At 42.1% G+C, this 25,815-nt stretch overlaps 1 non-coding gene across 1 annotated transcript; it reads right to left on the bottom strand.

The window, feature by feature from the left end:
* Nucleotides 1–4,640: 4,640 nt before the first annotated feature.
* On the bottom strand, nucleotides 4,641–4,747 carry LOC131219786 (small nucleolar RNA R71). Its single transcript, XR_009158430.1, has one exon. It is a non-coding gene; the product is annotated as a small nucleolar RNA R71 (small nucleolar RNA).
* Between the last annotated feature and the right edge of the window lie 21,068 nt (nucleotides 4,748–25,815).

Genomic DNA, 25,815 nt, shown 5'->3' with positions numbered 1-25,815 from the left:
TCCAAAATCGTAATGATGCTTCAATAAATGTGCTCTCTCCCTTCGTCTATATAAGTGCCACTTCGAAACCATTTTTCTTACACTCTCGACCTTTTTCACTCGCGATCTTCTTCGAAAACTCTCACTTCCTACTACTTGATCCTTGATGATTTCCTCTTCCTCTATTTTTATATTTGATCAGAGAGATATTATGGGTGTCATGAACATCCTTGAAAAGAAGTGTGTTCAGGCTACGATCTTCAAATCTCCTCTGGACGATGACGAGATTTTCTGTTTAGGCCCCACATTTCCTACAGAGGTTACAGTCGATGAAGTTTTTCCTTTAAATCCATTTTCCTGATCTGCTTGGGAGAAGAAATTTTGATCCAATTTGGATTTATACCCTATGCAACTAATGCCCTAAAGACACCTTAGACATGGCCAAAACCTCTTCCAGATTGGGAAGTGTGATTTCTCCAGGTCTCCTCCAGCATGAAGAAATGTGGAGGAAGGTCGGCATCTACGAATGAATAAAGATCTCTCTTCAAGAGTATTCAGCCAATTCAGCCCTCTTTCTCACATTATCAGCAATTTGGAGTACGCTGACTAACACCTTTTCTTTAGATGCGGCTCAATGAGCCCCACTATCAAAGATATATGCCATCTAACTAAACTATTGCCCTTCGGCATGACATTCTATGCCGGTGTTGTCTTTCAATGGCACAAGGATTTTTCAAATAAAATTACTAAAGCATATACTTAGTTCATGAAGGCCTACCACAAACTCGAGGGTTTGGTTGATGAGATTGAACACGTGGCGTTCCTGCTTCTGTGGATCTGTCGATACCTTCTCTGCGTGAGTGCTCAATAGATCATGATAGAATATGCTACTCTGGCCGAGCATCTTGCTTAAGGTCACAAGATCACTTTGGCATCATACGTTCTTAGCCACTTGTATCAAGGTCTTTACGAGATTGACTACATTCTGCAGGAGGAACTCCGTGGCTTCTTCAAATGTGGTTCTATCATACTTCTGACCTACCACTCTTCACCACATCATGCATGTAGGGAGGCCATACACATCCTTTGGCGATCGACTTCTCCACTCGCTCTCGGAGAGTCTCATGGTCGAGCAGTACCTTCATGGCCTCTTCCATATCAACAAAATTAAAGATGGTCGGTCCTTCATGCCCTTCTCAGAAGGAAAGACATATGGTCCAGGATGGCTCACTGGGCAGTACGAGCCAAATGATGAATACTCTGCTAATCGATCACACCACGCCCTGACCAGTTATCTTCTCGGTTGAAACCTCGCCTACGAGGGAGTGATTGAGAGGGGGAAGAATGACAAGCCTCGGGTCGATCAATATCACCCCTCACTATTTACTCAACAATTCAACTTCATTCAATGCATCCCATGCCCTCTTACTCATAAAACTTGTAACTAACCTGCTTACGATCATTCTATAGTGACACGATGTGGAGCTTTACGTAACCTTGAGTAGCATATATCGTAAGGAGTCAATAACTCTGGTGATTCCTAACTATCCCAACTCTCCCAGGGTAATGGATAGCTTCCTTGCTTAGTGGGATCTCCACTACAATAAGATACCGAGCATCAACAGTGCGCTCGATCTCATCAAGAAATTCACCTCCCAACTAGAGGTGAAGAAAAGAACTTCTCCTCCGCCATCCACTCCTACAGCTAAAAGGACGACAAATAGGCTGAAAATCAAATTGGCCACTGCCCTTCCTGTTCTGGCTCTAACAACATAGGGTGTTGTCCCAGCAAGCCAAGAGGTCGCATAGGAGTTGGATATTCTAGCACTGGCTCCGCAACAAAGGGTGGCCCTTAAGAAGATCTCAGACTTAGGAGATCTCTTTGGCTAACCTCCCAAGGTTCCCACATTCTCTATTCAATGCATCGATCCTCTTAAACCATCTTCAAGAACAAAGGATTGACTGTCACCAGCATTCGTTAGGCCCCGCTAATCGACAGGTACATCTTTGGCTGAGGCCTTATCTACTTTCGAAATGTATTTCAAAACAAAGTATTGGCCCGGTCTCACAATTGTAGACTACTCAAAAGAAATCGAGGAGGGCTTGAAATGACATAAAGAAACTCATTTTAATAAATGTTGAAACAAATAGTGGCAAGATAGAGAAAGATTAAATAACCCTTCTCTTCCTTTTGATGAAAAATACCATATGCCCTGTCGTCTTAATCCGCCACCATTCCCTACTTCCACCCGACTATTGGCAACCATAATAAAAAAATCCTCAAGCCATGAGGGATCACCCGATTGTCTACTATTCACAACCCCAAGTACAGGGCTGTGTTGTAGTAAAAACTCGGTGAGACCAAGGTTGAATCCACAGGGAATGGGGAACACGATCTATAACTAATCTAAATCTAATGAATTGTCTAAGTTTTTAATTCAGTGAGATAAAAAGAGTATAAACAAATAAATAAAAGCCTAAGGATCCAAGAATCCACTTGTATTAATTTCAACATCAGATTACTAATTCAATATAAGTTAACTTGACTGGAATTAAAGTCCTAATTTATCCAGTCAGATGATAAAGCAATTAAATCATTCGCAACATTAAAAGGGATGTGCTTTCAATTGATAGGTTCTCTCATGAATCACTTAGACATCAATCACAGGGAATTGAAAGCATCTAAAACACCCTTAGGCATTATTAGATCAATTGATTATATAGATTGATTTCTTCTCTAACTTAATTTGAATAATTGTTAAATTAAAGTATCCATCATACCGAAAATGCACAACAAATTTAGAAATAAACAACTCAAATACTAGAAGTAAATTCAAACAAAATCAAACTACTATCATCATTTAATTTAATGTCATTGAATTCAATAAACTAAATATCAAAATCAACTATAAGCTTCATCCCTTAGCCTTTGCTAAGAGATTAGCCTAACAAGAATAACATTCTAGAAGAAAACCAAATGAAAGACAAATTAGAACTGAAGGATTGAAGAGGAGAGAAGACTCCTTGAAGCTCCATGCACCTTGCTCCACTTCTACCCTAATTTGTGCTTAGGAACTCTTAAAAGACCCTTATTTATAAGCTTTGCTTGGACCAACATTGAAACTACCTCAATTTTCGTAATCGACTTACGCTTCAGCTGCAGTTGGTTGACTTTGGTCACACTGAACTTTGTACTTCGGGTGGACCGAATTAACCTTCAGTTGGACTGAATTAACTCCTTTTCACCCCTGAACTCTTTGTTCACTTTTAGTTGCATCAGGCCATCCTTCGATCGCACTGAACCTCGCTTCGGCCACACTGAACATGGATTTGATCGAACCGAATTTGCTCTGAAATTCTCTGTTCCTTGTTAGAATTTTTTGTGCAATTTCAGTCGGACTAAAGATTGAGCCGAACAATCTATTTTCTGTTGTTGCTTCTGTAATTTTTTCAGTCTTTTCTTCCTCCTTTACACTTTGTTTTCTTGGACCTTTATCATGTAAGTTCTTCATTATTGACCTCCAAATATCCAAGCCTCGCTTTGGTAATCTTTTTAGCATTAATTCACTGCTTTAAGCGTCATTTTCTCTAAAGCTCTCGAAATCACCTCATAAGAGAAATATGTGAAAATAGGTTGATTAAGTGCATTTATGTTGTTAAAACCAATGAATAACAAGGGAAAAATATGCAATATTTAATGCTCAACACACCCCCCAACTAACATTTTGCTAGTCCCGAGCAAAATATGCGAAGAATGAATGTTTCAAATGTTCAGTTTTCAAATCTTTTCCATAAATTAGTATCCTGTGCAATCCTATATATGTCATCAATATAGAGTTCAATGTCAATAGTAATATTTTTAAAGCAAGTTCATTTTCATCAATCAGTTAGTAAAGTGCATTTAAACATCAAGTTTCTAGTGTGCTCAGTGACTTCTACCATATATTCGAAACAAGTTAACCTTATATCACAATGTTATCCATGCTCATCACTTCCAAGTAGACAGATTAACACAAGTTACTGATTTCGAACCTATCTCATTCTTTCTTATTTTTCCAGCTTCTAATTTTATATCGATGGCTTTCACACCATTCATTCTTTTCCTTTGACTTCTCATTGAAACGCATCTAACAGGTAGCCATTTTCAATCTTATTGTTTTCTAGTTGGTCTTTTTCTTCTTATTTTCATGCTTAAGGTAGACAACAATTTTCAGAGTTGGTTCATAATCACTTTTCAGTAATCATCAAGCTAAAACTAAGATTTCAAGTTATATTTTCAGAATATGACTTTGGTGTGAATTTGTAAACTAGACTCAATTGATGTTTAAACTTTCTATTAATCAATTCATTAAAAGAACTTATTCAAAACTCTACTAATTAACTCAATTCTACATTTTCAAAAAGTACTCTATATCTTCTCCTAATGCTCATAATATAATCAGATTTACAACATAACTCTCTTCAAAAAGAGTTTTGAATTTTTTTGATAATTTTTCTCAACACTAAGAAAATACTAATTAGATCTAACTAATCTCACCCCAACCTAAAATTTAAGTTGTCCTCAATGTAAGAAATATGTTGTTAAGACCCAAATATTGTACATTTAACCCTTCAATTACATTAGTTATCCTTTCATTTAAGTTTTAGTTTGATTTAATTATACTCTCAGATAAGACACACTGAACTTCTCCCAAAAAGGAGATGAAACTTTCTTTAAGTGTTGGGAACGATTCGAGGAATTACTTCTTGCTTGCCCACACCATGGCTACAAGATTTGGTGAATACTTAACTTCTTCTATGATGGATTAAATCCAAATATGCGCCAATTCGTAGAGATGATGTGTAGTGCGAATTTATCAGGAAGGAACCGGAAGATGCCTGAGATTACCTAGACATGTTAGTTGAAAATGCCCAATCATGAGACACATCTAAGCAAGCTAGCAATCCCAAGGCAATGCCAAGAGAGAGGGGAGTACATGCATTAAAAGAGGAGGAATATGTTAGTTTAAGGTTGGATGATCTCGCAAGGAAGATTGATGCCTTGAAATCTAAGAAAGAAGCGATCCGACCCAAAGCGGTTGTTGAGATCATTTATGGTATTTAGGAGAGTGGTGTTGTAAGTGCTATGTTTTCTAGCTCCTATGATTGTCAAATTTTGTAGTGCCAAAACCTCTTGGAATCTGTATGTTGTTTAGTTTTTCTTTAAGTTCAAGAAGTTCCATTTTAAGATTCAAGTACAAGTTCAAGATGATTCATTTCAAGATTCATGCATCACAAGTATAAGAGTTCAAGTACAACATCAACTGATAGTTTAAGCTTTCAAAGCTTCATCTAAGTCAAGACAATATACTTTACTTTGGTACTTAAAGCTCAAAGTGAAATACAACTCAAGTACTTCAAGTTCAAGCTACAAATTCAAGCTTCAAAGTGTCACAAGTTCAAGCTCTAAAAGTACTTCACGTTCAAGATTCAAAGTACGTCAAGTTATCAAGCTTCGTGAACGTCAAAGATCAACTATCAACTAAAGCAAAAGATGTTTCAATGTTCAAACATCACTTATAAGGTATGAATGACCCTAGATTGACCATAGGTTAGGTCATTGTTGATTGCATACTTTAATTAGGTCACTTCATAAGTGTATAGACTATTTCTCAACTAGTCTTAGACTATGTTCGACTAATCCTAGTACTGGCTTGACCAGTCCAAGAAAATCCTTGACCAGTCCTAGGTTTGTTACTAATTTTCAGAATTTTCTGTTATTGCTTCTGTAAGGCCCGTATCCTAGCCTGTACTGTTTTATTGACTCCTGCGATCCTTCCCGATGAATTTTGGCAATCCGCGACCTATAATTGACGTTTGCGCGTAATCCTAAGTCGTATACCATATATTTGAGTCGACTTAATCCGAGACCTGTACCATTACGATCGCACCGTCGCCGCGTTTTCGATGTCGCGTCTTACACATTGATTAGATACCCTGGCCAGGAGATGTGGGCCCACGTTTATTTCAAAGAAGCGTAGCACATTTATAAACCAATGAGAATCTCTATAACCCATCCCATCAATCAATCAATCAATCAAAGTACACACCCATGCTTTCTTTCTCTCCAAGTCAAGTAACCACCCTAAGTCAACTCTCAAGTCAAGTACATCTATCAACTCACATCCATCACCTCTATCTTACAACCACCATTTCTCTCTCTCTTTCTCAACGTAAATTTTAAGCAAAAAAAAAAGAGTGGATGTCCAAGCAATTCCAAGAGAGAAAGCGTGTTGTGTGTGATCCACTTCCCACCCTAAGATCCATCATCCTAGCCCTTTATTTCTCATCATCCACCATCTAAGTGAGACACAAGAAGATTGGCGTTTCATTGGACCAAAAAGATCGAACGGTGGGTGCTTCTATAGGCCTAGATTTTATTTTTTTTTATGATGGGCCAAGTGAGGCCTACCGATTGATGGTATGGATCTCACTTTGGACCCTAGATCTAGCCCATGGCCCACCATGATTCACATGATCATTCCATGATGGGACCATTCTCCACGAACCCCATCATGATGTTTGAAATTGCGGTATAAATCGCTTTAGTTGAAGTAGGAATATGTCAATTTGTCTTGGAGGGGGGTGAATAGGACTTTTTAATAATTTTATGATATTTTAAAATCATATCATACTAATCCTAATAACAAGCATATACTAGGATTACTCAAGAGTAACTCTACTGGCTTCCAAGCCTGGTCAAGGATCCAATCACAAACTATTTAAAAGATGAACAAAATGCAAACTAGTCTATGATGGATATGACTGTGAGTGTGTGTGAGGTGTGATCTCAGATAATTAGGTATGAAAGTAATTAAGGAAATCACGTAGTCAAATGAAAGACAACAACAATCTCAAACATAGTCATTTTTATAGTGGTTCGACTACTTGTCTACTTCACTCCTGGTAACTGCACTCAACCCTTGAGTGTACCGGATTTCACTAAGAAGGTTTCACAGCGGTTCACCTCAAACCTAAGATTTTAAATCAGGTTCACCTTCAACCTTTACAACCTACACCTAGGCTAACTGTTTATGCTCCCTGAGCAAGGGTCAACACATAATACCCGATTTTAGGCACATTGGCTAAGGATCCACACAAGGAACCTCACTGTTTATGCTCTCACGAGCAAGGGTCAATACAACGTACCCACTTTTAGGTACACTGGCCAAGGATCTTCCACAAGACCCTAATTGTTTATGCTCTCCATAGAGCAAGGGTCAACACAACGCACCCACCACGTACACTCCCGCCAGAGGCCTCCTATGAGGGCTTGAAGGGGTGAGAAACACCTTAGACCCAATCCTAAAAAGGAATGAGCACAAGTGTCCTTTGGACTCTAATAACTTACAGATAAGTGGATGAGTCTCATTCAGCACGTTGTCAATGATCTCCTCCTTTGTTGACGAAGAATCTTTTGCTTCCTTGATCCGCAACACAGATGATGTACCAATACAAGGCTTCGGGTTGGATCAAGGTGAAGATGGAATCCTACTTTATAAAATGTTTTCTTATAAGGAAGATAGAGTGATTCCAGTCATCTATGCATTCAAGGCATCTCAGCTTAATGATTTGCCATTAAGGTAGTAGCTGGAGGATCCTTGAATGCGGAAGTTCATACCCCAATCCACTTTATTGAATATCAATGATGAGGGTGGATTGGAGGATGAACTCCCTTGAGAGAAAGGGCTTTAGGTAAATAATTTAAGGTTAAACACTCAAAAGCACTCTCTTCTTTCTCTAACAGTAATTAAAGATAAGCTCTCTATATATAGGTAAAAGGTTACAATGGATATAAAACAGTCACATTTATGACAGAGTTTGATATCACCGAGAAGGATCGATACCATCGAGCGTATACTCTCGATAGAATCGACGGACAGCTCGATGACACAAACTCAAATGTCATACGCTTTTGAAACCTATTACCAGCTGGTCGAGGGCATCGAAACACGTGTTGATGTCATCGAATTTTGAACTTTGATATTATCATAACGAGGATCGATTTCTCGATATTTGAAAAATGAGAGAGACTTGCTTTGAAATTTTTAGGCTAAAAGATATGATCGAGGAACACTCGATATCATTGGAATTTAAATACTGATGATATCGAAGGTAATGTTGATGCATCGATAAATCAAAAGAATTTTCCAGTAAGCTTACTGGACAAGTTTATGTCTATTCTCGATGCTATCGATCTTGCCTCGATATCATCGATATTTGAATATCGATTCTATCGAGTGACCCTCGATCAGAAATAAAAACCACCTAAAAAATGTTACTCCAAAGACTATGTTCAAGACCAATATCATCGAAGGACTTCTGATATCATCGATATTTGAATTCCAAGGATATCGAGGGTACTTCAATATATCGAAGGTCTTCATGATTTCATATAAAAAATAGGGACACCTATACTCTGCTGTCAATTATATCGAGTTTACTTCGATAAACTTAAGATTCAAATATCGATGATATCGATAGGGGTATCGATACATCAATAATTCCATCCAGATGTACATGCAGTTGCTGGACACTTTATGTCCTCATTCGATTTTATTGATTGAGCTTTCAAGGACATTGACAACATATCTCAATTATATCGAACCTGTTATCGATAAATCAAAAAAGCAAGAAAACTTAGGGATTTTTTTATTTTAAAAAAGTTTTCTTAACTTAAAAACCCTATGATGTTCTAATTTGTTTTAATGGTTTTATTTACCTGGTATTTTGGGACATGGGATGTGAGGCTTAGATTTACCTGTGGCGAGCTTGCACACATTCAGTTGAGGCAAACGCTTTGAATTGATCTTCATATGCGGCTCTGCTGTCTAATTGACTCAACACTCACGCTAATTGGCAAACTAGGGCACTTTCAATATTTACTTTTCTAAGTTTGAAAGAGGTCATCTAGACCTTCCATTTTGATGGAGAAGGAATCTACACCATTGATTTTGATTTGGTGGGCCCACATGTATTAGGACCCACTTGATGTATGATTGAATGCATGGAAAGGGAGGGCTCATAGTGGCGGAGCCCTCCATCATCATGTCTCTCTCTCTCTCTCTCTCTCTCTCTCTCTCCTTCCTTTATTTTGTGGCTCACATGATGAGTATATGTGATATCTAGACCGTCCATCAAATGGACCCCATGGCTGTCCAAACATGGGGACTAACCCACTTTGCTACCCCTCTTGGAGGGTCTAGATGATGGGAAAACGTAAATATTAGGTTGTTCCAAATCAAGTGGGTCACGTCCATGGGTGAACCACCTTGAGGAACATTCACACCGTCCAGCGTCCCTGGACACTGGATGTGGACTAGTGAAGTGTGAACTGATAGTGGGATGCATTAAAAGCAAGTAAAAATATCAGCTTGATTCCAAACTTTTGGGTGGGCTGCCCATGCAGATCCCACCTTGATGCATGGATCTAATCCACGCCATCCATCCTATCTCTCAGCTCATTTTAGGCGTTGAGCCGAAAAATGAAGCCAATCCGATTTTCTGGCCGGCCATAACATAGAAAATAGGGATTTCTACCGTTCAAATCTATTAGGACCCACCTTGATGTTTCTATATGCCAAAATGTACCAAATATTGGGCTTGTTTGGTCTATCTGGAGTCCTAGAATCCAATGGTTAGGTTGAATTCTCCTGATGTGGGCCCACCTACGAAAAACCCCAAGAATATATATATATATATATATATATATATATATATATATATATATATATATATATATAAAGTAATAGGTGCTGCTGCTGACATCCAGAGGATGTGCAACAGCGTCCTGCTGTGTTGGGATGTGAAGGGGGGCAGGGACCGTGGGTCCTAGCGCTAGCCCCACCATGGTGTATGTGTTTTATCCACACCGTCCACACCACTGGACGATGAGACTCACCATGATGTATGTGTTTTATCCACAGCGTCCACACCACTGGACGGTGGGACCCACCCACTTGATGTATTTGTTTTATCCACACCATCCACTGTTTGGATGGTGGGCCCACCATTATGCATTGCGTTATATCCCTACTGCCCAACCATTTTGAGATATCATTTCATGATATGAGGCAAAGAATGAGTCAGATCTAAAGTTCAAGTAGACACTACCATTTTAAGTAGTGGACAGTGACGTCCACCGTTCAAACTTCTAAGGACCACAGTAGTTTCCAATTAAGCTTATATTTTTATTTTCACTTCATCTATCTCTATGATAACTTATGAAATGGTTGGATCTCAAATACATCATGGTGGGCTACATCGTGATGCGTCCAGCCTAGGATCACGTGGACCACACTATAGAAATAGTGGGTTTGAATGTCCACCATTAAAACCCTTGGGCTACAAGGTTTGGAATATATGATATTTGTTTTCCCCTCTTAATCCAGGTCTTTATGACCTTATGATTAGATTGGTTGGGAAATAAACTTTATAGTGGGCCCTGTGATTTATTTAACCATGAAAATTATTATCTCCATTGCTATTTGTGGTATGGTCTAAATGATCCTTCAAATATGATTCTTTTTGGGGATGTGATGAGGCCTATCTTGATGTATTTATGGCCCGTCCGTTGTGGCCCGGTCGTTGATACATAAGGCCCATATTGATGTATTTATAGCCCATCTGTTGAGGCCCACCTTAACATATATGAGGCCCATATGATGCGGCCCATTTGATGTATCTAAGGCGCATGGGTTGAGGCCCAATGGGATGTACACAAGTCCATTGCAATGTGTGATTCTACCATGGTTTATGTAATGATGTTTATGGCGGGCAATGCCTTGGGAGCAATGATGGTTTGACGCCCACATTGTAAGTACAATGTTGGTTAAATGTCTGCATTGCAACTCTCCTTAGGCCCATTGATAGGCCCCTACTTGTTGTGTGTAGGCCGTCTAGGCCCATCTTCGTTGTGAGGATAGTTCATCACCATATAATATGCTTAGTATAATTCCATGATTCATACCCATTCACCTCATATGTATGCTTGATATGAGGAGTGACTGATCATAGCATATACCATTGAGCAGATTATTTATGGGACTCACTGATAGGAGTTACCCACATGAGCGCATGGTACGCGTAGGATTGCTGCATGACTGGATAGTATGAGTCATGCATCTCGTATATGTGTGACATGACCATTGTATGCCCTATCGACATCAGGGACATGGCCTCCCCAGGCACATCGTGGATGGTCATATCAGATACCGAAAACACTTTTCTAGCACTGTGGCACTTAGGATGTCCTTGGGTGAAAGTCCCAGAACCTTTTTGGTACAAGGAGATGCTCCAACGTTTAGACCGAGTGGATACATGAGCGCAAGAGTGCCGAATACCAGTAGGCCGTGTCTCCCACTCTGTCGTTATCGATTGGAAGAGGGTGTGGCCTTATCCGCCCGAGTGAGGGGGTTGTAAGCTAGGCTGAGTTTGACCATCTTGTAAATGAGTCTGCTATTGATGAGCCGAGTAGATATTGACAGACTACTGGTCAGGCAAATAGTGTGGTCTATTCCACTTACCGGGCTATGCGGCTAAGGAGGCGGCAGTCAGTGTGAAGTGTATTTGACCCCGGTGATATCCCAGAGAGAAACCGTACTGGTATGTGTACTTGATGAGGACTGACATGCTTGCTTTGCATCTCTCATATGACAGTTGGCTACATAGGTCTCGCATCGCATGGTCTTGATATAGTCGATAACATTCATGCCTTGCATCACATAGCTTTGGTGCGGCTGATTGTATTCATGAACTTACCCGCATTTTTTCACATTACTCTGATATTGTATATCTGGCGCTTACCTTGCGCACACACTTACACCACCCTCTAAGCTTTTGTAAGCTTATGCACGACCGTTGCGTGCAGGTATTGTTAGATCGCAGCAGCATTGAGGCAGGAGTGCGTATCAAATTATTTTGGAGCTTTTTAATCACATTATATTTCCCTTTCTGTATTGTACTTAAAGTTTTTGATATAGTAGATATGTGGTGATGTTATTTTCTGACTTGGTTATGCTTGTGGTTATGCTTCATTAAAAAAAATTATACTAAAAATCCTCCTTGTAGGATCCAAGGATTGGAATCTGGCATATGAATGACGGGAGCTGAGAATGGGGCACTACGGATGTTGTCGTTATTGGATTCGATGATCAGAAATTTTGTGAGCTCATTTTTCGAGTTTGGGCATGACAGAAGTTGGTATCAGAGCATAACTTGGGAATACCTGAGGATCACATCACATATCTACTATGAACTTAGAATGAATAGGTTCCGAGTTCGAATAACTTAGCAATTTTCCGACATAGACCCTTAATGTTTATGCCTTCACGAATTCTCAAGGCTGATAAGCCCTTGTTCCTTCCTGTAGGACATGCCGCCTAGAAGAGCGACCTGAGCGACTCTCGCTCCACCACCTGCGACTCCCGCTCTACCACCTGCTAATCCCGCTCCACCACTGGATATTCCTGCTTTCCAGTATGAAGATGCCACTCCCCTACTTGAGATCGGTATGCAGATGCTACAGGTGGTGACCGCTATTCTTTAGGGGCAGAGTAGGTGTCCCACTGTTACGCCAGCCAAGGTAGAGTAGAAGTGTGCAAGCGACCTTCTCAAAGACTTCCGACAGCACGATCCCTTGCATTTTCAGGTTGAACCAGACCCTACTACAACAGAGATACGGTGCTCCGAGGTGGAGAAGATATTCAACACCATGAGATGTACGACCCAGCAGCGGGTCCCGTTAGCCGTATTTCTTCTCCAGGGTGAGGTTCACCATTGATGGGCATCTGTTGCCTGATTGGTAGCAACTGATTTCGAGTGGACCTGGGAGGACTATGTAGACCGGTTTGAGCGGAAGTTCTTTATCGAGCATGTGTGGTAGCATCGTGCATTAGAGTTTGAGACTCTAGTCCAGGGGGACATGACTGTGTCCCAGTATGAGGCACATTTCATCGCGCTATCGAGATTCACGACGTACCTTATTGACGATGAGGGGAGGAAGGCCCGCCGTTTTGAGAACGGCTTGCGTCCTGCCCTCAGGAGCCATGTGGTCGGACACATGCTTTCGATGTTTGAGTAGATCATGTAGAGGGCCCAGATCTACGAGGCAGATTGGGCCAGTTTGCAGAGGGCCCGTGACCAGAGAGGAGATCAGAAGAGGAAGGCACCCTCTGGTAACTCCCAGCGGCAGCAGCATAGTCCACAACAACGACGCATAACCTATACAACATTCCGAGCACCAGTGACACCCCCAGCACCACCTCCGGGATCATTTTCAAGTACTTGATTTGGGTGCGGTAGTACAGGACATCGTAGGCACAAGTGTCCCCATCCGCATCAACAGCAGCCGAGGGCACCATATCAGCCTTCGCGACAGCGCCTACAACAGCAGCAGCGACTGCAGCACCACCCTCTGGGACCTCCCCCACAGCAGTAGAAGCAGTAGATTAGGCTGCCACAATGGTAGTAGCAGTAGTAGAGACCTCAGAGGGGACCTACACCTCCCCAGCAGGTCTAAGGCAAATTTTATGCCACCTAGCAGGACCCTCAGTCATTAGGAGGGGTCGTCGAGGGTACTCTCCCTGTTTCTACATGCATTGCACATGTATTATTTGATTCTGGTGCATCGTATTCCTTTGTGGCCGATGATTTCTCTCGATCGACTAGTTTGCCGATGGAGTCTATCCGCAAGGGTTTATCAGTATCGACGCCCTTGGGGAAGACTGCAGTGTTAAACCGATTTTACTCGTCTTGTCCCATTCTGATTGGGGATATCTTTTTGCTTGCTGGTTTGTTTGCATTGTCGATGTCCAACTTTGATGTCATCCTGGGCATGGATTGGCTCGCCGAGTACCATGCCATATTGGACTGCTCCTCGAGGACAGTCACATTCTGTATACCCGGCCTGCCAGAGTTCCAGTTTGTTTCCGAGCCCAGAGGACAGTAACTTTCTTGCATGTTGTCGTGTGTCGTTGAGGAGTCAGTTGCTTTGAATATCGACCAGCTGCCAATCGTTTGTGGTTTTCCTGATGTGTTTCAGGAGATTTCGGGGTTACCACCTCATCGGCACATCGAGTTTCAGATTAATCTCGTGCCCCGTGCCGTGCCTATTTTGAAGGCCCCGTATCGTATAGCACCGTTGGAGTTGTAGGAACTGCAGAAGTAGTTGGACAAGTTGCACGAGTTAGGCTTTATTCGTCCGAGCAGTTTGCCGTGAGGAGCGACAGTACTCTTCGTGAAGAAGAAGGATGGCTCGTTGAGGCTTTGCGTAGATTACCGCGAGCTCAACAAGGTCACGATTAAGAATAAGTACCTGCTTCTAAGGATCGATGATTTGTTTGATCAGCTATAAGAGGCGTAGTTCTTTTCGAAGATAGACTTGCGGTCCGGTTATCATTAAGTTCGTGTTTGAGATGAGGATATCCCAAAGATAGCCTTCAGGACTCTCTATGGTCATTTTGAGCTCCAGGTCATGTCCTTCGGACTAACCAATGTGCCCGCAGTATTTATGCAGTTGATGAATAAGGTCTTCCGTCTGTATCTCGACCAGTTTGTTGTGGTATTCATCGATGACATTCTGATATATTCGAAGACCCGCGAGGAGCATGAGCGACATCTGGAGATTACCTTGCAGACCCTTCGTGCACACCAGCTTTACGCGAAGTTGGAGAAGTGCGAGTTCTGGCAAGAGGAGGTGAAGTTCCTCGGTCATGTGGTGATGAGGTAGGGTGTCGCAGTGGACCCCTTAAAGATTGATGCCGTGTGTCAGTGGGACCAGCCCACGAACACATCCAAGATTCACAATTTTCTTGGTTTGGTGGGCTACTACTGACGTTTCATTGAGAGATTCTCTCGTATTGCAGCCCCATTGACCAAGTTGACTCGGAAGGGTGCCAAATTCGTTCGGAGCGACACTTGTGACCAGACATTTACGGAGCTGAAGGACTGCATCACGTCTGCTCCTGTCCTCACTCTTCCCTCTGGGAGTGATGGATTTGTTGTATTTACTGATGCCTCATGAGTTGGCGTAGGTGTTGTCCTGAGGCAGTACAGGAAGCCGATGGCTTTGCATCTCACCAGCTCAAGGTCCATGAGCTAAACTACCCTATGCATGATTTGGAGCTGGCAGCAGTTGTCTTCGCCCTGAAGGTGCGGGGGCACTATCTCTATGGGGTGAGGTTCGAGCTCGTCTCCGACCAGAAGAGTTTGAAGTGTCTATAGGAAAGAACAATGACGCCAATCACCCTTGAGAATTGCACTTAGAACTTAATCGCCCCACACTCATAGTAAACATGTGATGTTGTTCTTGGTTACTCCCAAGTTATGCTCTGATACCAACTTCTGTCACGCCCCAAACTCAGAAACCGGGCTCATAAAATTCCCGATCATCGAATCTGGCATTGACAGCCTCCGTAGTACCCCATTCTCGGCTCCCGGCACCCATACACCAGGTTCCGATCTTAGGATGCCACAAAGAGATTTTCAAATCATCGGTTTAATTCATAATGAGCATAACAAAAGCATAACCCACAAACAATAACTACAAGAACACCATCACAAAATCCACCATGATCAAAAACTTTGAGTACAATGTGTCTGAAAGGAAATACAAGATAATGCGAATAACAAAACTCCAAAGGCTCGACCGCACACTCCTGCTACTGCTATGCTATGGCTGCGTCCTGGCGTCACCTGCACGCATCAATCGTGCATAAGCTTATAGAAAGCTTAGAGGGTGGTGTAAGTGTGTGCGCAATATGAACGTGCTCAGGATGCAAGGTCAGAAAAATGCAGGGTCATGCTGATGAACATATGTATGAAATCAGCCATACCAAGGCCATGTTATGCAGAATGTAAGTCAAGCATGTCAATCCTCATCCACATATCAATGCAGCTCCTCACTAGAGCATCAAATAGTACGGTTCTCAGTATGGATAATCACCGGGGTCAAGTACACTCTACGCTAGCTTTCCGCCCCTATCTGGACACACAACTGGGAGGGTGGAAGAGACCTCACTATCCGCCTGCTAATATCGGGCCCGGCTCGTCGATAGCGGATCGATTCATCAAGCTGGTCAAACTCAACCTAGAAATTGCCCCCTCACTCAGGTGGGTAAGGTCACACCCCTTTCCAACCAACCACGACACAGTGGGAGACGCGGCCTACTGGTATACGACCCTCGTGCGCTCGTGTATCCACTCGGTCTCGACATTGGAGTCATCCTCTAGTACCATCGGGTTTAGGGATTTTCACCTAGGGACATTTATGGCGCCCGTATGCTAGAACCAAATATTTTCGGTATCCAATCTTGCTATCCACGGTGTGTTTGTGGAGGCTATGACCCTGATGTCACTAGGGCATATAGTAACTACAATCACACAAATGCAAGTGCATGAGTCATACTACCAGTCATGCAATAGTCTTGCGTGTACCATGCACTTATATGGGGCAACTCTGCCTATTAGGGAGCCCACAAACAGTCCGCCCGAGGGCATATGCTATGATCGGTCACTCCTCATATCAGGCATACATATGATGCGTATGATCATGAATCATGGATCTATACTAAACATGTATAAAGAGATGTGCTCTGTGTATAACGAAATTAGGCCTAGACGACGTACTTACTACAAGTATGGGCCTATTAATGGGCCTTAGGGAGAGTTATAATGCGAACATTTAACCAACATTATCCATTCAATGTGGACGTCAAACCAGCATTGCTCCCAAGGCGTGGCCCGTTATGAATGTCAATACATATGCTATGGTGGAGTCACACTACAAGGGACATTATGTACGTCCTATTGGGCCTCGACCCATGGGCCTCTAATACATCACATGGCCTCATACATGGGTCTCACATATACATATCAAGGTGGGCTTCAATGACGGGCCACAAATGCATCAACATGGGCCTAGTCGCATGGGCCTTGCATACATCACAATGGGCCTCATAATATAGGCCTTATACAAATCAAGGTGGGCCTCAATGGACGGCCCACAAACATACCAAGATGGGCCTTATCACATGGCATAAAAATATTTTCCAAATGATTGGACGATTTGGATGAAACACATGCATCATGGTGAGGGCCACCCTAATGGAGGGTGTGGATTACAATGCATACTTAAATGGGTCCCAAGTGGGCCTACCATAATGTTTATTTTCCATCCATCCCATTAATAAGGTCACTCAGACCTGGGGCCCAACCTAGGCCCATTGAAATGTTTATTTTCCACTCAACTTGAGCCCACTGTAATGTTTATTTTCCATACAACCTGTTGATAGGGTCACGTGGACTAGGGGCCTACTGGAATATTTATTTACACCCAACCGGTTCATAGGGCCACGCGGTCAGGGAGGGGCCCACCATAATGTTTATTTTTCACCCAACTTGTTGATGAGGTCACGTGGGCAGGGAGTCCACCGTGACATTTATTTGAGGTTCAACCTGTTTATAAGGTCACTGGACCTGGGGGTGGACGTGGGGCCCACCGAAATGTGGTTCACAAATCTAGCCCACCCATTATATGTGTCCCACCTGGCTGACGGTCCAGACCAAGTTTCAGCAACAACCCAAACTCAGGTAGGCCCCACCAAATGATTTTATATGTTTTAGTCATGTCTTCTCATGATTTTAGATGGTGTGGCCCAACTGAGTTCCGTATACGGCTGATTTTTGGTAGGGAGGCTACTGCCCTAAGGGTCCACCCAATGTACGGAATTGATGTTTGAAACGCATCGCAGTTGGGCCCACAGCTGGGGTCATGAGCCCCAGCCCAGTTGTCTGTCAACAAACAGCGCAGGCAGCACCTGCGTGCACTAACAGCAGCAGCAGCGCTGTTGCTCATTGTTGTTTGTTTGTTTGTTTTTTTTATTTTATGATTTTCTCCAGTTTTTAGTAGATGGGGCCCGCATCAGCAAGATCCACTCCAGCCATTGGCCCTTGTGGCTCGATACAAATTTATCGAGACCAATATTGAACGGTTTTCTGATGTACAGCAACATCGAGGTGTATTTCAATGATAGGAAACTTGTCTACTATGCTAAGGCCCACCATAAATTCGGATTGAGATCATTTTTCAGCTCAACGCCTAAAATGATCTGGGAAATAGGATGGGCGGCCTGGATTAAGTACATGAATCAAGGTGGGGCCTGCATGAGTGGCCCACCACTCCCTTCCTCTATATTTTTTTTATTTGCAAGTACACACCCATTGTCAGTACATGCACTGTTAGCCACCCCCGTCCACGGCTACACATCCAGCGTCCCTGGACGCTGGACAGTGTTACTACAACACATGCACCATGGTGGGTCCCACATGTACGTGGCCCACCACCATGTATAAATATATATATATATATATATATATATATATATTAATATAAGAATAAATATAATATATTATATAACATGTGAAACTTTCCACCATCCCAAAATGGATGATGGATTTCACCTAAAATGTGGTGGGCCACACCATTGATGAATGGAGTGGATTTAACATGATTTGGTAGGGCCCACTTCATTCTAGGGAGAGGAAAGAAAGAGAGAGAAAGAGAGATATACGGTGATAGAGAGGAGGGACCCCGCCACTATGGGCCCTCCATTGATACATACATCAAAGTGGGTCCCACAACAAGTGGCCCTTAAAATTGGAAACAACGGTAGATCACCCACCTTATCTTCCTTCTTCTTGGTCCCTTAGACTCCAATGCTCCTTAGCTTGCCTTTTGATGGAGGTTGATGGAAGATTGATGGTGTGGATGAGAGATGAGAGGGTGGGCCACATTGGCTTTTGGGAAGAGTTGGAGAGGCTTGGACGTGTGAAATTTGTTGCTTAGAAGAAATGAGGGAGAGAGAGAAGTGATGGGATGATAAGGATGGATGATGTAAGGAAGGGTATGGGTTGGGTTGAAAATTTTGTAAAAGATGTGTGGTTGTTGTTGAAATTTGAAAAAAGAGGAATGGTGAGGTGGAGAGAGAGTGGACTTTTGAAAAAAGTAAGGATGAGTTGATGTACTTGGGGTAAGGCTTGTACTTGACATTGATTAATGGGACATATTGTAGAGATTCCTTCTAGATTCGCAACGCGAGGCATTTCTTCGGAATGAATGCAAGTCCACATCTCCTAGCCTGGGTATCGGTTTGGTGCGCAAGTCGCGGCATTGGAACGGCGGCGACGATGCAGTTGCTAAGATATAGGTTTCGGTTCGAGCCAGCTTCGGTATGCGGGACCTGGTTTAGGATCGTGCGCAATCATTGGATACGGTGCGAAGGTTGCCGCAATTAGACTGGAAGGACCGCGGAAGTTAACGGAACAGTACGGACTAAGACACGGGTCTTACACGATACCCTGGTCAGGAGATGTAAGACAGCGTTTATTTCGAAGAAACGCCGCGCATTTGCAAATCCAAGAGAATCTCTACAACCAATCCCATCAATCAATCAATCAAAGTACACACCCATGCTTTCTTTCTCCCCAAGTCAAGTAACCACCCTAAGTTAAGTCTCAAGTTAAGTACATCTATCAACTCACATCCATCACCTGTCTCTTACAACTACCATTTCTCTCTCCCTTTCTCAACATAAATTTCAAGCAAAAAAAAGAGTGAACGTCCAAGCAATTCCAAGAGACAAAGTGTGTTGTGTGTGGCCCACTTCCCACCTCAAGATCCATCATCCTAACCCTTTATTTCTCATCACCCTCCATCTAAGTGAGACACAAGAAGATTGATGTTCCATCGGACCAAAAAGATTGAACGGTGGGTGCTTCTATAAGCCTATATTTAATTTTTTTGATGATGGGCCAAGTGAGGCCTACCGATTGATGGTATGGATCTCACTTTGGACCCTAGATGTGACCGATGGCCCACCATGATTCACATGATCATTCTATGATGGGGCCATTTTCCATGGACCCCATCATGATGTTTACTTTACTAAGTTTGAAAGAGGTCATCTAGACCTTCCATTTTGATGGAGAAGGAATCTACACCACCGAGTTTGATTGTGGGCCCACATGTATTGGGACCCACTTAATGTATGATTGAATGCATGAAAAGGGAGGGCTCATAGTGGCAGAGCCCTCCATCATCACGTGTCTCTCTCTCTCTCTCTCTCTCTCTCTCTCCTTCCTTTATTTTGTGGCCCACATGATGAGTGTATGTGATATCCAGACCGTCCATCAAATGGACCCCATGGCTGTCCAAACATGGGGATTAACCCACTTTGTTACCCCTCTTGGAGGGTCTGGATGATGGGAAAATGCAAATATCAGGTTGATCCAAATCAAGTGGGCCACGTCCATGTGGGACCCACCTTGATGAACATTCACACCGTCCAGCGTCCCTGGACGCTAGACGTGGACTAGTGAAGTGTGAATTGACAGTGGGATGCATTAAAAGCAAGCAAAAATATTAGCTTGATTTCAAACTTTTGGGTGGGCCGCCCATGCAGACCCCACCTTGATGCATGGATCTAATCCACGCCGTTCATCCTATCTCTTAGCTCGTTTTAGGCGTTGAGCTGAAAAATGAAGCTAATTCGATTTTCTGGTGGGCCATAGCATAGAAAACAGGGATTTCTACTGTTCAAATCTATTAGGACCCACCTTGATGTTTCTACACGCCAAAACGTACCAAATATTTGGCTTGTTTGGTCCGTCTGGAGTCCTAGAATCCAATGGTTAGGTTGGATTCTCCTAATGCGGGCCCCACCTACGAAAAACCTCAAGAAAAAAAATATATATATATAAGTAACAGGTGCTGCTGCGACATCCAGAGGATGCGTAGCAGCGTCCTGCTGTGCTGGGACGTGAAGGGGGGGCAGGGACCGTGGGTCTCAGTGTTGGCCCCACCATGGTGTATGTGTTTTATCCACACCGTCCACACCATTGGACGGTGGGACCCACCCACTTGATGTATTTATTTTATCCACACCGTCCATTGTTTGGATGGTGGGGCCCACCATGATATATTGAGTTGTATCCCTGCTGTCCAACCATTTTGAGATATCATTTCATGATATAAGGCAAAGAATGAGTCAGATCTAAAGTTCAAGTGGACCTCACCATTTAAAGTAATGGACAGTGACGTCCACCGTTCAAACTTCTAAGGGCCACAGTAGTTTCCAATTAAGCTTATATTTTTACTTTCACTTCATCTATCTCTATGATAACTTATGAAATGGTTGGATCTCAAATACATCACGGTGGGCCACACCGTGATGCGTCCAGCCTAAGATCATGTGGACCACACTGTAGAAATAGTGGGTTTGAACATCCACCATTAAAACTCTTGGGCTACAGGGTTTTGACCTATATGATCTTTGTTTTCCCCTCTTAATCTAGGTCTTTATGACCTTATGATTAGATTGGTTGGGAAATAAACTTTATAGTAGGCCCTGTGATTTATTTAACCGTGAAAATTATTATCTCCATTGCTATTTCTGGTATGGTCCAAATGATCCTTCAAATATGATTCTTTCTGGGGATGTGATGAGGCCCATCTTGATGTGTTTATGGCCCGTCCATTGATACATAAGGCCCATATTGATGTATTTGTAGCCCATCCATTGAGGCCCACCTTAACATATATGAGGCGCATATGATGCGGCCCATTTGATATATCTAAGGCCCATGGGTTGAGGCCCAATGGGTTGTACACAAGTCCATTGCAATGTGTGATTATACCATGGTTTATGTAATGATTTATGGCGGGCTATGCCTTGGGAGCAATGATGGTTTGACACCCACATTGTAAGTATAATGTTGGTTAAATGTCTGCATTGTAACTCTCCTTAAGGTCCATTAATAGGCCCCTACTTATTGTGTGTAGGCCGTCTAGGCCCATCTTCGTTGTGAGGATAGTTCATCACCATATAACATGCTTAGTATAATTCCATGATTCATACCCATTCACATCATATGTATGTTTGATATAAGGAGTGACTGATCATAGCATATGCCATTGAGTAGATTATTTATGGGACTCACTGATAGGAGTTACCTACATGAGCGCATGGTACGCGCAGGATTGATGCATGACTGGATAGTATGAGTCATGCATCTCACATATGTGTGACATGACCATTGTACGCCCTATTGACATCAAGGTTGTGGCCTCCACAGGCAGATTATGGATGGCCGTATCGGATATCGAAAATACTTTTCTAGCACTATGGGCACTTAAGATGTCCTTGGGTGAAAGTCCTAGAACCCTCTTTTAGTACTAGGAAATGCTCCAACATCTAGACCGAGTGGATGGAGTGCTGAATACTAGTAGGTCGTGTCTCCCACTATGTCATTTTCGGTTGGAAGAGGTGTGACCTTAACCACCTGAGTGAGGGGGTTGTAAGCTAAGCTGAGTTTGACCAGCTTACAAATGAGTTTTCTATCGACAAGCCGGGTAGGCATTGGCAGACTACTTGTCAGGCGGATAGTGTGGTCTATTCCACTTACCAGGCTATGCCGCTAAGGAGACGGCAGTTAATGTGAAGTGTATTAGACCCCAGTGATATCTCAGAGAGAAACTGTACTGATATGTGTACTTGATGAGGACTGGCATGCTTGCTTTGCATCTCACATATGAAATTTGGCTACATAGTCCTCACATCGCATGGTCTTGCTATGGCCGATAGCATTCATGCCTTACATCAGATTGCCTTGGTACAGCTGATTATAGTAATGGACTTACCCACATATTTTCACATTACTCTAATATATATTGTATACTTGGCACTTGCCTTACGCACAAACTTGCACCACCCTCTAAGCTTTTGTAAGCTTTTGCATGACCATTGCGTGTAGGTGTCATTGGATCGCAGTAGCACTGAGGTAGGAGTGCGTATCAGATTATTTTTGAGATTCTTTATCACCTTGTATTTTCCTTTTCGCATTGTATTTAAAGTTTTTGATATAGTGGATATGTGGTGATGTTGTTTTGTGACTTGGTTATGCTCCATTACAAAAAAAAAATATGCTGAAAATCCTTCTTATAGGATCGTAGATCGGAATCTGGCATATGAATGCTGGGAGCCAAGAATGGGGCACTACGGAGGCTGTCGTCACTGGATTTACCGATCGAGAATTTTGTGAGCCCGTTTTCTGAGTTTGGGGCGTGACAGCTTCGACCAGTTCTGGAGACTGCTCGACCAGTCGAGTGAACAATGCTCGACCAGTCGAGTAGGCTCGACTCATAGTCCAGCAACTAAATTGGGTCCCACACGACCAGTTGTGGGCAGGTCTCAATCGATCATGGAGTCCACTTGACCGGTCATGCAGGCCCTTCGACCAGTCATGGAACAGCTTTATCTTATCGCGCCCAAATTTTCAAAAGTTTGTTGGTCCTTCGACTAGTCGAGCTGACCTCTGGGGTTGTCGAATGAGCAATTTCTGCACTTATAAATAGAGCATGATTTTCAGAGTTTCATATTCAATTCAAGAAAAATCAAGACACCACTCTTAGAGATAAGTTAGTGATATACTTAAGCTATTTAGTGCTCATTTAATAATCTCTTTAATTAACTTTTTTTCATTTGATTTTGTATTCTACATTCCAATCTTATTTGAAGAAGGGATTGAAGTTTTCCCATTTCTTGGAATCAAAATCAAATCAAGCTAGCCCAAAGTGATTTAATCTAAATACTCATTTAGAACTTAGAACCATTTCATAAGTGAGTGTGAACATTGAACATCTAGGTTGAACTTCTACTCCGAATTGGTTCTACCGGGCTGCATCAAAGTTGAATATCCAGATAAGTATTTTACAATTCTATAAATCTATTCTTTTGGTTTCTTTGAGATTGTGCCAGAAAAATCTCTTTCTTTTTTGGATTATCTGAGGTGATCCAGAAAACTCAGAGTGTAGGGTTTTTGAATTGTGTAAGCCCACTTGAAAGACACAATTGTGAAGGTTTTAGGTGAACCTTAAAAAACCTATTTCATAGTGAACGCTAATATCCACTATGTGAGGATTTTGGGAGTGGAGTAGTTGTGTGGCTGTTTTTCTAAACAGTTAGTGTACATACAAGCGAACCACTATAATTTCTGGTCTTGTGGTGATTGATTAATTGTGGCATTGTGTGGATGTTATAATTTCCTTTTTAAGTATTTGTGGAGAATGTTGTAATCTTTTTATACAAGTGTGGGAATGCTGTAATAGCTTAGTTATTTTCTTTGCTATTTTATTCTTTATTCCTTTGTATTAGTTTGGGATTTTGATACACAAACCATTCTAGAAATCTGGTTGTCCTACCATAAGTCATTGGTTTTTGGTGTAAGGTTGTTCTTAGAACAACATTTGTATCAACCTCTCAATACTTGTACATTTGAGGTTGTTATTGTTTTCTACTTGTGGGATTGTTTAAGTGTTATCTTTATTTATATTTGTTTAAATTTCGCATTTATTTTTTAATTTGGCATAGTCCTATTCACCCCCCCCCCCCCCTTCTAGGACTCTTAGCTCAGCCTTTTCAGTTGTCCACTTAACAAAAGATTGTCCTACAATCCCCGCATTTCAAGAAGGATTGCACACTCAAGCAAATGCTATGAACGCATATGTAACACCTCGTACTTTTCTGTACTCGGGTATTACCATGAGAACCTGAGTTAGTATAAATACAATCCCGATTTACGTAAGCATTCACACTCTGGCCTAAATCTAATCATCGAGATGGTGGAGCAACTATGAGATTCAAGGTCTATCGTCTACTGCATCCTTGATGACCTAGCGATCAATCCACACCTAAAACCGCACGATCCAATTTAAGTCTAACCACTTAAAGAATTTGAACCAACATATCAAAGCATACATCACTAGTTTTGGGGCCCAAATCAATAGATCCGCTGATCATCGAGTCTAGGTAATTTGATTAGGCGAGTCAGCCAATTGACTACACCATTGGGACATCTGCGTATACATCTAACCAGCAGATTTCAGTTCAACAATCCATAAGAACCTTTAGGGACTGGTTTAGTCACATTTAATAACGATCTGACCGTTAAATCATTCAAGATGACCACTTGGACATGTGAATGGATAGATATGGCCCACCTTAACTATGGATATGCCTAACCTTTGGTCAGGTGTTGTGCCTGGACCTATGAAGTCGAATGATCAGGCTAGACTTTGAGTAGACATCTTAGTGGACCACTATCGATCGGTGTTGAAGCAATCCAACCATTCAAGTTCAATATCATGTGCGCAATTGAGATATAGGATTGACAAACCATAAATGTATTTGACAAATTCCCTCTAAATTGAACTATAGACCTTCATAACCGTTGATGACCCCATTCAGATATAATCTAACCGTCGGATTAATAAAACCTATAACTAAGGACCCCGAATCACAAAGTATGGTCCACCTGAATTTCGAATCTGCCCAAACTTTGGACTAATGGCCTATTAGGAATAATAGAGGTTGGTCAATGGAATGGATCCATCAAAAGGATCATGGTGGGACCCACAACATGACACAATAAAAATAATTAAAAAAATGGATAATAATAGTAAATGGTTCATGATAGAGTAATAGTGTAAAAATTAATATTAACAATTAGTATTTGGATTGTAATATATTATAAAGGTGTTATAAAAGATCCCTTGGACCTTTTTACCCATTGGCGTTCAGCTTCAGAATCATCCGACCATCAGATTGATGGGAATTAGTAAATAGGACCCTAATCCATCTATGGAGCCCACCTAAAACTTTATATCTACCTTGTATTTGGCCCAAGGCCCTAAGTGAACTCCTAGGAATGAATGGATGGTGTGGATCCCACCTAGCAACGCGT

Source organism: Magnolia sinica, chromosome 11, assembly GCF_029962835.1.
Source record: "Magnolia sinica isolate HGM2019 chromosome 11, MsV1, whole genome shotgun sequence".
NCBI lineage: Eukaryota > Viridiplantae > Streptophyta > Magnoliopsida > Magnoliales > Magnoliaceae > Magnolia > Magnolia sinica.
This window is presented reverse-complemented; position numbering and strand designations above follow the sequence as displayed.